Here is an 11336-nt window from a genome sequence, read left to right on the forward strand (position 1 = left end):
TTAGAAACTACTTGCCGTACACTACTATATCGCTACTAGTTAGACACGCGCAAGCATTTCTCACACTGCCTTGTTTACCCCTTCAGCATCCCTTGGTTTTCAAAACACTGTTCCTAGGCTTGAAACACGCAAGGATAACACAATGCTACACCAATTCTTTCTCTAAGCTATACTATAACCTGTGTTAGAGAAAGTCTGGCGTTTGAGGAAAACTTCAGGCACTCACCGCGCCGAGGTAGCTGATGTCGGTCGATCCCATAGCTGCCATCCATGTTGTGCCATAGAGGTGGTCCCGCTGCGCTCGCCACCCGTTTCGTGACTGAGCGTTGTCAACTCTCTTAGCGGTAGCGAAGACTCCGAGTCAGGCGTCGGTGAGACTAAGAAAACGCTTTATACACTATGTACAGGACATAATATACTTCAGCATCGGCACGGGGGCCGAGAGCTACACAACGCGACTGTTCTCGCACAGCGACGATCAGCGAGACACCAGCCCGTCACACCATCCGACTCCACTCGTGAGCAGCACTCGACTCACGGTGGGTCGGTCACTCGGTCACTCCGTCACACACTTCCAAGCTGCAGCGTTGGGGCTTATATAGCCTGAGGAACGGTGGCCCCTCAGAACTGGCCAATCCAAAGGCAGCACTCGACGGCAGTCCGAAAGGACCAATCAGCGATCGCGCGGGCCAACCGCTTCAAATTTTGCCGCGCGCGGTGGCGTCCCGGGAGAAGGAAAACTGGCGCCTCGCTGTCTGGCCTCTTGCGACAGGTCCAGGCGTGTTGCTTGCAGATGCTTCTCCTTAGGACTCCGCTGCCGTACGGCGCAACATCGTGGCTTGTCAAGGGAGCGTTAGGGCGCGTGCCTTGCGGCGCAGCACCAGGGCTTGTCAAAAGGGACGCACGTAGGAGAAAGTTAGCGGCCGGCAGAATTGGAATCCGGGCGGGTTTCCCGGCATGACAGCCTTTAATGCCTCATACTGTCGTTAGCAGACGCGTCGGCAGGAGTGTCGACAGACGCGTCGGCAGCCGTGCCGACGGACGCGTCGGCAGATTTGTTCGCCTTTCGGCGTCACTGCTTAAAAAGAAACTGCGCCGAGGGTGGGAGTCGAACCAGGGCCTTTGGCATTTGAAGAGGAGACGCTACCACTCCGCCACGAAGGCTCAAGGTTTCAGCATGAATAAAGGCGCATCTAGTGAATGCATAGGTTTCATAAGTAAAATAAAAGGAATAAAGTCACGAAAAGGAAAATAAAAATAAGAAAATAACCTAAAATGAAAACAAAATAAAGTAGGATATGAAAATAAAAATAAAAAACAATAAAAACAAGAAAAGGAGGAAAATAAAAAATAGGTGGTTTGGTTTATAGGGTTTAACGTCCCAAAGCAACTCAGGCTATGAGAGACGCCGTAGTGAAGGGCTCCGGAAATTTCGACCACCCGGGGCTCTTTAACGTGCACTGACATCGCACAGTACACGGGCCTCTAGAATTTCTCCTCCAAAGAAATTCTAGCCGCCGCGGCCGAGATCGAACCCGCGTCTTTCGGGTCAGCAGCCGAGCACCATAGCCACTGAGCCACCGCGGCGGCGAAAATAAAAAATAAAAACGTAACTAAAAACAAACAGAGCGCCAGGAAACGCTTTCGCCTTGCAGCACTTTAGAGAGGCAAAGTGCCCTCTGAATTTTACATTTTGGTGCTGCAGCGACCACTCTCCTTCAGTAAACCCCAACCCAGCCAGAAAACGCTTTCGCCTTGCAGCACTTTAAAGAGGCAAAGTGCCCCCTGAATTTTACATTCTGGCGCTGCAGCGACCACTCTCCTTCAGTGAACCCCAACCCAGCCAATATTTCCAAAAAGTTCGCACTGCTGCGACCACCCAGCCAAGTCGTTCTCACTGCTCAACTTTTACATTATGACACAGGACGGCTTGTAGCGCATTAGGTGTTTCGGAAAGGTACTTCTGCTACTGCATCATAACACGTAAAAAATATATTCAGCATGTGTGGGAAACTCGAACTCCACTATTCGCACGGGTTTTTAATTAAAGGAAAAAAAAACGCAGTTTCACCCATAAATGTCCCATCTGTGCCGCCGACAATTGCCGTCTTTGTAAACTGTTTGCCAAAGGCTGCATAGCTTTCATATCGCACTGTGGATCAAATTGGTAAACTGGTTTTTGAGGAAAGGAATTCGCTATATCTGTCTCACATATCTTGGTGGGCACCTGAACCGCGCCGTAAGGGAAGGAAGGAAGAGAAAGGGGTTCCATAGTAGAGGTCTCCGGAATATTTTTCGACCCTGGCCAATCCCTCGCCGTGGGTATGTGCCATTAAGCCTGAGGACATCATCATCATTTTCGACCACCTGTGGATCTTTAACGTGCTCTGACATCGCCAAGCACAGGAGCGCCTTTTGCGTTCCCCCTCCATCGAAACGCGGCCGCCGCGGTCGGCTAGCAACTCGGTCACTGACAAGGGTATGATCTGCAAAACTCCATAGATATCTACATAGGGCAAACGAAGGTTCCGGAAGTATCGAAAGTTGGGATCCCCGGCATGTGGATCCAAAGCAACCGTCGTATTGATCACAGGACCAGACAGCTAGCAAATACCACAGCACCGATCACCAGGATGACTGCAAGAATTTATAACAGAAGAAGAGGTATGAAGGAAGAAGACACATGTCGGCTAGTACAGGCCCTCGTGGTCAGTAGGATCTGATACGGCGTACCCTACCAAACACCGCTCGAGCAAGAAAAGGAGCAGTTAGAGGCAATTCTTAGAAAAGCATACAAATGCGCTCTCGGACTGCCGGTCAACACTTCGACGGAGAAATTCCTTAAACTGGGCATAAACAACACAGTACAACAACATATCGAGGCCCACCTTCTCGCGCAGAAAACAAGACTGATGCTGTCCGCAACAGGCAGAAACACGCTGCGGTAGCTGGGCATGAGGGACGCTTTGAAAGAAATCAATAGCACACCGAGCGTCCCAAATGAAATCAGGAGGATCATTGAGATCAGTCAGATTCCAAAAAACATGCATCCCGATATACATAAGGCGAGAAGGAAGGCAAGATCTGAATTCCACGAAAGAAGCTTCGGCAGGGCAAAAGACGTATTATACGTTCACGCAACAAAATACAGACACCGATACGGCTCGGTAGCCAGCGTGGTGGATCACCAGCTCAGGGAAATCAACTGCGCTTCGGTAAAAACCAACAACATCCTCGAGGCTGAGGAAGCAGCAATTGCACTCGCCATCACCCAGCAGAGTGACGAGGCAGGCAGAGGCAGAGATTTTTTTTAGCAAAGGAAATGGCGCAGTATCTGTCTCACATATCTCGGTGGACACCTGAACCGCGCCGTAAGGGAAGGGAGGAAGGTGGGAGTGAAAGAAGAAAGAGAGAAAGAGGTCGAGTGACGAGCCCCATGCACACATTATTACAGACTCGCAAGAGGCGTGCAGAAGATACAGAAGTGGACGCATATCCACTGCAGGCATTCACATACTCAAGGCGAGGACAATCACTTTTACGAGATGCTTCATCACATGGACACCAGGCCATGAGGCTGTCAAAGGGAACCAATGTGCGGACGCCAATGCCCTAGCATACGCCAACCGGGAGGCGCGCACCGAAGGGGAACTGGACGCAGTCACTAGACAGTATGGAGCCATCTTACAACACCAACGAGCCCTCCGGAGGACCTACCCTCCTCCTCACAAAAACCTTAGTAGAGAGCTGTCGGTTGCCTGGAGACAACTGCAGACTAATACATACCCCAATCTGAGTTTTCTCAGCAAAATCTATCCTTCCACATATGACAACAAATAACCGCTATGCGGTGAACACCCAACGCTTTACCACGTTACATGGGCCTGTCAGAAAAGGCAGGCAGCGCCGATAAACAACACACCAACACCGGAGGTGGTGGTGGTGAAAACATTTATTAAGGCGAAAGCCTGTAATGCCTCATCGTTGTAAGCAGTAGTTATCGACAGAAAATGTCACGCTTTTCAATTGGTCGAAACCGCCGTGACGTCACAGTGCGCGAATTTCAAACGGGGCCAATTGTACTTTGCCTAGTAACCATGCAACCAATTGAAGGGATCGTATAGTGATGCTCCAAGTAAGTGGGACTGAGCTTAGTTAATTGCTTACTTAACCAATTAGCCTAATTAACCTTTATAGTCAGGCCACATAAACAAATAAAAAGGAGTAGGAAATTGGTCGAGCTCGGGAATCGAACCCCGGTCTTCGGCGTGCGAGACGAGCATGCTATCCACTCCGCCATGCCAGCTCGATGGTTTGGAATGAACTAAGGCGCGTCTAGTGAATACGGTCTTCGCTCACTCTCATCCTGCTCCCTTCCCTTCCGGCGAGGTTTAGGTGTCCACCGAGATATGAGAGAGATACATTCCCTTTCCTAAAAAACCAATTTACCGACGAGCGAGGCGTAGAACCGAATGCGCGATGGCGTTCTATGGACTGCCTGGCAGCGTTGCAAGACGCTGTCGCGTTCCACTCTTAGAGGCGAATTAACATCTTAACCACACATCAGTGACCACACTTCAGGTAAAAAAAGTGCCCCCTTGAATTTTGACGGGTGTCCACCGAGATATGTGAGACAGTTCTTTCCTCAAATACAATTTTCATTTCCTTCATTACGGGCCCTCTTTGTCTTCTTTCACTCCCACTTCCTCCCTTCCTCTACGGTGCTGTTCAGGTGTCCACCGAGATGACACAATTTCTGCGCCATTTCCTTTCCTCAAAAAGCGTTGCGTTCAAAGGGCAAGGCATCGCGCCGAACAGGTGGTGACGTTCCGTGGACTCCCTGCCAGCTCTACAACACGCTGTCGCGTTCCACACCTAAAGGTGAAGCTTAAGCGTCATTAATTAGCACTTAATTAGTATTCAGGCATTAATCAGTAATTAACCATTAATTAGTGATTTGTCATAACAGTAATTAGTACTCAATTATATGTGACGCCACCAGTTCCACTGAAGCAGTCAAAGTGGTGCGGAAAACGCTTTCGCCTCTACGCACTTTAGACAGCCAAAGTGCCCCCTGAATTTTTACGAATGAACAGGAGGTATGTTTGGATCAACCCGTAAGGGACCGATCCTTACAAACACTAGGTGGAGGTCCCTAGTATGGGACCCCAGTGGCGGTTGCCGCCGCCCGGGCGCGCCCGACTAAGGCTTGTTGGGCCTGTAAGTCGCGGCAGCCGAGCAGGGTCGCCTCCCAGTCCTCCCGCGTTGGGTTGGGGATGGGGGGAAAAGCGGGTTTGGAGGGGCAGGCCCACACGATGTGATAGGTGTCAGAAGACACTGCACTACAGTGTGGGCAGCTGCCGCTAAAGGAGGGGTCAAAATGTTTTAGCGCTGCCGGGCATATCAATCTATTGGTGAGGAGGAGAAGGAGCCGCTCATCCACCTTCTTCAGGCCTTTACATGGGCTAGGGTAAAGGCGATGACAATTTTGATAATATGTTGTAATATCTTTGAATGTATATACCGGATTAAAATCGGGTTCCTGATCGGATGGGGAGGAGAAAACAGCCCGGTGAGAGAGCGCGCGGGCGGCTGCGTCTGCTGCCTCGTTTCCTGCCAACCCCTGATGAGCAGGGGCCCATATGAGGTAACGGTGTGCGGGGTCCGTATCCCGTATGCAATTTTGGTATATTCGATAGGCTAGGAAGGGAGTGCAGCCTTGTTCGACGTTCCGACAGGCACCTCGCGAGTCGGTGATTATGTATTTTGATTTGGAATGTGAGGCCGCGAGAGCAATCGCGACCTCTTCTGCTTGTGTTGTACTGCGGGCTCTGAAAGTTAGGCCGTTAACTGTGTTGCTGTTGTGAACTACCGCGGCCGTGTACCATCCCCCGTGGTGAGGGCCGGAGGCGTCCACGTAGTATACACCTGTTTTGTTGCGATAATATCGGGCTAGCGCTTCCGCTCGTGCCAGGCGCCGACCATTATGGTCTTCATGTGACATGTTTGCTGGAAGAGGCCGCACGTGGAGGGCACGTCTCCACAGTTCCGGGATGCGAAACCTGTCTTCCATTGGAGGGGTGTGTTGGATATGGAGTCGAGCAAGAAGGCGGCGACCCGACTCCGTTAGCGACAAGCGCGTGTACTGGTTTGTGAGGTGCGCCTCCCGGAGCTCCCGGAAAGTATTCACCACCCCAAGAGCCATAAGCCGGCTGTTTGAAGTAGTGATGGGGAGGTCAAGGGCACGTTAAACAATTTTGCTAAGGATGACCTCAAGGGCGTCCTCCTCTTGTTTCCGTAGGTGGAGATAAGGAGTCGAATAGAGAATTCGAACTAGTTACGAAGGCGTTTGCCAGCCGCAAGGTATCCTTACTTCGCAACCCTCCGCGTTACGAAGCTCGAAGCCTGAACAGCAGCTGAAGCTGATCGACAGGGCTCGCAAGACTGCTAAGGCCGCTGGGGCCTTGGACTGTGGGCTCCACCTACGCTGCGAGAAAGAACCCTTATACAATAAAGTTTTTCATTCATTCATTCATTCATTCATTCATTCATTCATTCATTCATTCATTCATTCATTCATTCATTCGGGCACTCCGGCTCTGTAGGCAAGCGCCTTAATCACTGAGCCACCATAGCGGGTACTGAACCCCAGATCTTCGAAATTTCCGGAGCCAGACATCAGACATTCACGTATCTTGTGCTGGGCGCCTGCAAAGCGCAGTGTCATCCACTTCAGCTTAATCATTGCCCGTAGGTCGCTTAAATGTCTGTATTTCTGCAAACCTGGGAGAGTGGTCCTTCTATATAGCTCCAAGTCTGCACTAGAGCGCCTGCAACAAAACACCCCCGATGATAACTTTAGCCTCTGGTCTGTAATCCTATCTCTCGAAGCTGCAGTTCAAAGTACTTACCGCTTGTTTTCGGCGGCTACCGTCTCACGTTGGAGGCGCTAGTAACACGACAGCAGGCCTTCTTGCTCAGGAAGCCCGGCCTTATCGATCTTTAGTGCCTGTGCGAAAAGACGAGGCCAGCCAGTGCTGCATCATTTTTCCGCATTTCGGCCACCGCTGCGGCTCTCTTGCGTTATGCGAGGCCTGTTGCACGGCAGAGCTAATCTCCTGCAGCTACTGCGCACGGACTGGGCTTATACGCCAATATGGATGCACAAGATTGAGCGCGCCATTTCACCTATGTGCGTACACTGTGACGTTGTCGGTGACGTGAACCACTTCGTTTTAGCCTGCTCGCGTCTTTGTGCCGAGCGTGCGACACTCCTGAAAAACTTGAGGAGATTGAACGCTCTCTTGGACGATGTCTCTTGCATCGTGTACTCTGAAGGCTCTCGAAATGTAGCCTGTCGGTGCGATTGCCGACATGCTACTTTAAGGCTAATCCCGCCTGTATATTTACACCATAACCACTAACAATAACAACAACAGCATACTGCACACCGTTAAAATATTGTATGGCACCAGAAGTCAAATCAATTTGCTTTTTCAAGGTTCCTTCGAAGACACCCCAGAACATAATTGTGTCTTTAAAATTGATGAAGCAAAGCCCAGTTATTTTCACCACAGAGGTGGCTGTTCAGAGAAGCAAAAATACTTTTTTTTGAATCCGACTCATCGTGGGCAGTGTTCCCGTATGTAGCTGGGAGAAGGAAGTCTTGCGAGTGCAAGGTAGCCTGTTTCGCACCCGTTCATGTACATCATACTCTCGCAACCTAGTTTATGTTGAACGGTAAAAAATCAGAAAGGAAAATCATCGAAATAAGTATTTGTACGCAAGTTTTCGGGACACAGAAAATTAAATAGTGGAAGGGTTTTAAAGTAGTTAAATCGAGAAGACGAGCGAAAGCATGTGCTTAGCCTGGTTGGCGCAAGGTTTTTCTTTGCTGGGGAGTGAGCACGTCCGGCGACGATATTGTTGCGAAAGCAACACTACGCGATTCGCCAAGCCATATCCCGGAGCCGAGGAAAGACCATACTGCGCATGCGCGGAAAGCGGTGACGTCACACGGCAACAGCTGGCGCGCCGCTGCTGCCGCTGCGAGGAAGACTCAGAGGTGCCGCCGCCGCGCTTACCAGTTGCGCGTGCGCAGTAGCGGCGCATGGCTAGCGTGCCGGGGCCGCTGCCGCTGCCGCGCGCTCTCCATCGCCTCTCTCCTCGTTGCTTTCGCAATCCTCCAGGTTTAACCAGAGCTAAACTACTGCCGATTTTTTAGGCTCAGGTTAAGCGCTGATCGAGGTTAAGCTGATCCGATCTGTTCGCGCCGCAGATAGAAATTCATGAATAGGACAATAGCCAATGCACAGCGCGAGTTTTTTTTTTTAGATAATCCCATGTTTGCCGCACGTAGTTCGCAATACAGCTAGTCACGCCTGATTATGGCCAATCCCCCTTGTGGGTGTGTGCCATTTTATGAGGTCAAGAAGAACATCAAATTAACACGAGCCGTGATCGGCTGCAGCGATAGCGTAGTGCTCTCGTGCAGATGCCAACGAAGCTGATCTTTCCGTGCCGGAGTGGGTTCGAATCTCAGTAGTGCGACTAATTACTTCATTTATTTATTTTCTGTTGGGCCAAGGTCATCATAACCGTCAACCTTCACACTAATCTCGGTGTGTCGGTTAGACCTCGTGAATGTGTGCTTTCGCTCTAAAACTCTGCTGCTAAATAGACTGCCAGAAAGAACGCATCAAAATGCTTCCCCGAATCTTTGTACTGTTTGTGCGTTCTCGCTGAAAGGCGCTGGCACGCGGATTTACCTTATTTTTTTTGTAAACCGAGATGCGACCAGACTTATCTCGATTGATCACTGCCACGCGCAACTGCTCCACTTGTTCCAGGTTCTTGAAGTTGCTTTGGCGCCTTATCTTGACGGTTCCATGCCAGCTTTAAGTTGAGCAGGGCCGAGAGTGGCAGGCATGCTGTTCGACAGCTGCCGAGCACGCTTGTTGCTACGCCACCGCCGAGTCATTTCTTTGTGTGCGTGAGTCAGCCCCGTAAAGCGTTTCTTTTGAAAGTCTTTTCGATGTCTTTCTGCTCGCCGGACTGCCGCCAGGAAAGTGGACATCTTGCGGAGGTGCTGTCCTGCAGCTCAGCTCTGCTTGCCCCTCTAAGAAAGGCCCTGCTGCACAAGCAGTGACCTTTGTGTTTCGCCAGCGTCGTGAGCCACCGATATTCTATGGCCAACCCCAAGAGGAAGTAAAAGGAAGGATGGATATTTTCGGCCGTGGGGACACGGTGAACTCCTGAGACGACAAAACCATTCTCCGAAACGTTTACGTTGCATTGGACGGCCCAGCCAGAATAGAGTTTAGAACAACGACCTTTCCTTGGCGACTTCAATATGCGCTATTGCTCGTGGTTTTGACAACCCAAAAGGAGCAGGCAACCACTGCGCTCGAAATAGCCACACAGAAAAAAAAAACGGACGCGATCACAGATTTGCAAGAAGGGTGAAGCGAATTCATCAGGGACAGGTTAGGGCAGGCAGCCACTAGGATCCTGAAGGATATAAAGGAAGCCGAAAAGGATGCAAAATCCATATGGACACCAGCCCATCAATCCAGAGAGTAAAACAAAGGCGCACACGCCTCACACCGAGCACTCCCACCCTGGGCATCCCAACGCACGGACGCGCAAAACTGGACAAATGTATTGACCACATATCAGAAATTCAATGAAACTAGTGGCTAGACATAAAGAAGTAAGAGCCACCGGATGAAGAACTAGATAACGAACGCCAACAGTCACAGAAACTAATGAACATAGCGATGTTCTTTTTTGTGTTCATTTAGTCGGAAATAAAGTGGGTAGTCATTATTACTTTAAGATAACCGATTAGAAAGCACAAGAAAAACAGTCACATACTGCCGGTGAAATCCGAACCCACAACTTCCTAATTTCGCGTCCGGTGCTCTACCAACAGAGCTACGGCGACGGCTGTCCAATCTCCTGCTTTCTGAATTATTTATGTGCAGTGTAACCGAACCTTGAGAGTGTTCACCAGCGCCACCATCGTCCATGGCGGCAGATTTGGTGTGTCCTGTAGAGCCGCGAGTGCCACATAGGAACTTGTTCGAAAGGTGAGGGCGGGAGCTGTGCGAGAACCCTGTTATGCTAGCTACGGCATCAAGACTGACAGAAGCAAGGCCCTCGTTAGCTATTAAGCAGTAAAGGGAAGGGAAACGAGGGGCTGGTTATGAAGCCAATGAGGGGCTCGTTATGAGGGGTTCTTTATTAAGGCAACAGCCTATGGCTCCGACCCGAGTATGAAAGAAATTTTTCTCAATATTAGCCCTAGCACTAGCATAAGAATAACAAAAAATTTTAAAAGGCGATATATTGGACAAGTGCGGAAAAAATGCGAGTGCATTTTTCTCCCAATCGCGAGTCAATTCTATTATCCTTATGGTATGGTAATACACTAGAATTTATCAGGTTTTTAGACCTCAACTTCACCTTTTATCCTAATCACATTTGCGAGGCCTACCAGCCTCGTAGCAGCAAGAATGTATTACCATATCATTCTGCACACTCCAAACTCTTAAAAAGAGCCATTATTAATATGTTTCTTCAGAACTCCCTGAGAAAATTATGTACACACAGGATACATGAACGTTTTAAGGAGCAGACCAAAAGGCACACTGATGCTGGGTACCCCTCCGATGTCCAGGTGTCAGTTGCCGAGAAGCTTCTAAGAAACCTGCATGAAGATCAATGTCAACAGGCCCCGATGCTCGGTGAAAGGAAGCGCTTCATTCTATTGCCATATCTGTACAACATTTCTCATAATCTGAAAAGAATTGGACAGCGGGCAAACGCCACTGTCATATTTTCGGCCCCAAAGAAACTTGCCTCACTGAGCAAGATTGAGGAAATCAGCAACAACAGAACACGTGGATGCACGACTTGTCACCAGAAGCCGTATTTGACATACATTGAAGGTGTCGCATATAAGATATCGTTACCATGCGGGGGCCATTACATCGGCAAGACGAGGAGATGCCTCAATCAGCGATTGATGGAACACGCACGCGACGTCAAGAACGGGAAAGAGAGATCACGTGTTGACCACATTCGTTCATGCGAATCTAAAACGTGCAAACTACTTTTTGGAAAAACTGGCGCTCAAGCAAAAAGTAGTGACAGGACCATGCGATTAATAGTTCAAGCTGAAACAATGAATGCTTCGGGAGAGACATGTGTAAGCACTATCTCCACCTTTTTATGTGATAAAGAACTCTCGTTTCTGAAGCAACGTTACTGTTAGCACAAGTGATGACGTGTCTTGGGTGTATAAATATGTAGCATGTGTAAAATAAAATTTG

This window comes from Amblyomma mixtum, chromosome 7 (genome assembly GCF_055824585.1).
Source record: "Amblyomma mixtum isolate Tamu chromosome 7, ASM5582458v1, whole genome shotgun sequence".
Lineage (NCBI taxonomy): Eukaryota > Metazoa > Arthropoda > Arachnida > Ixodida > Ixodidae > Amblyomma > Amblyomma mixtum.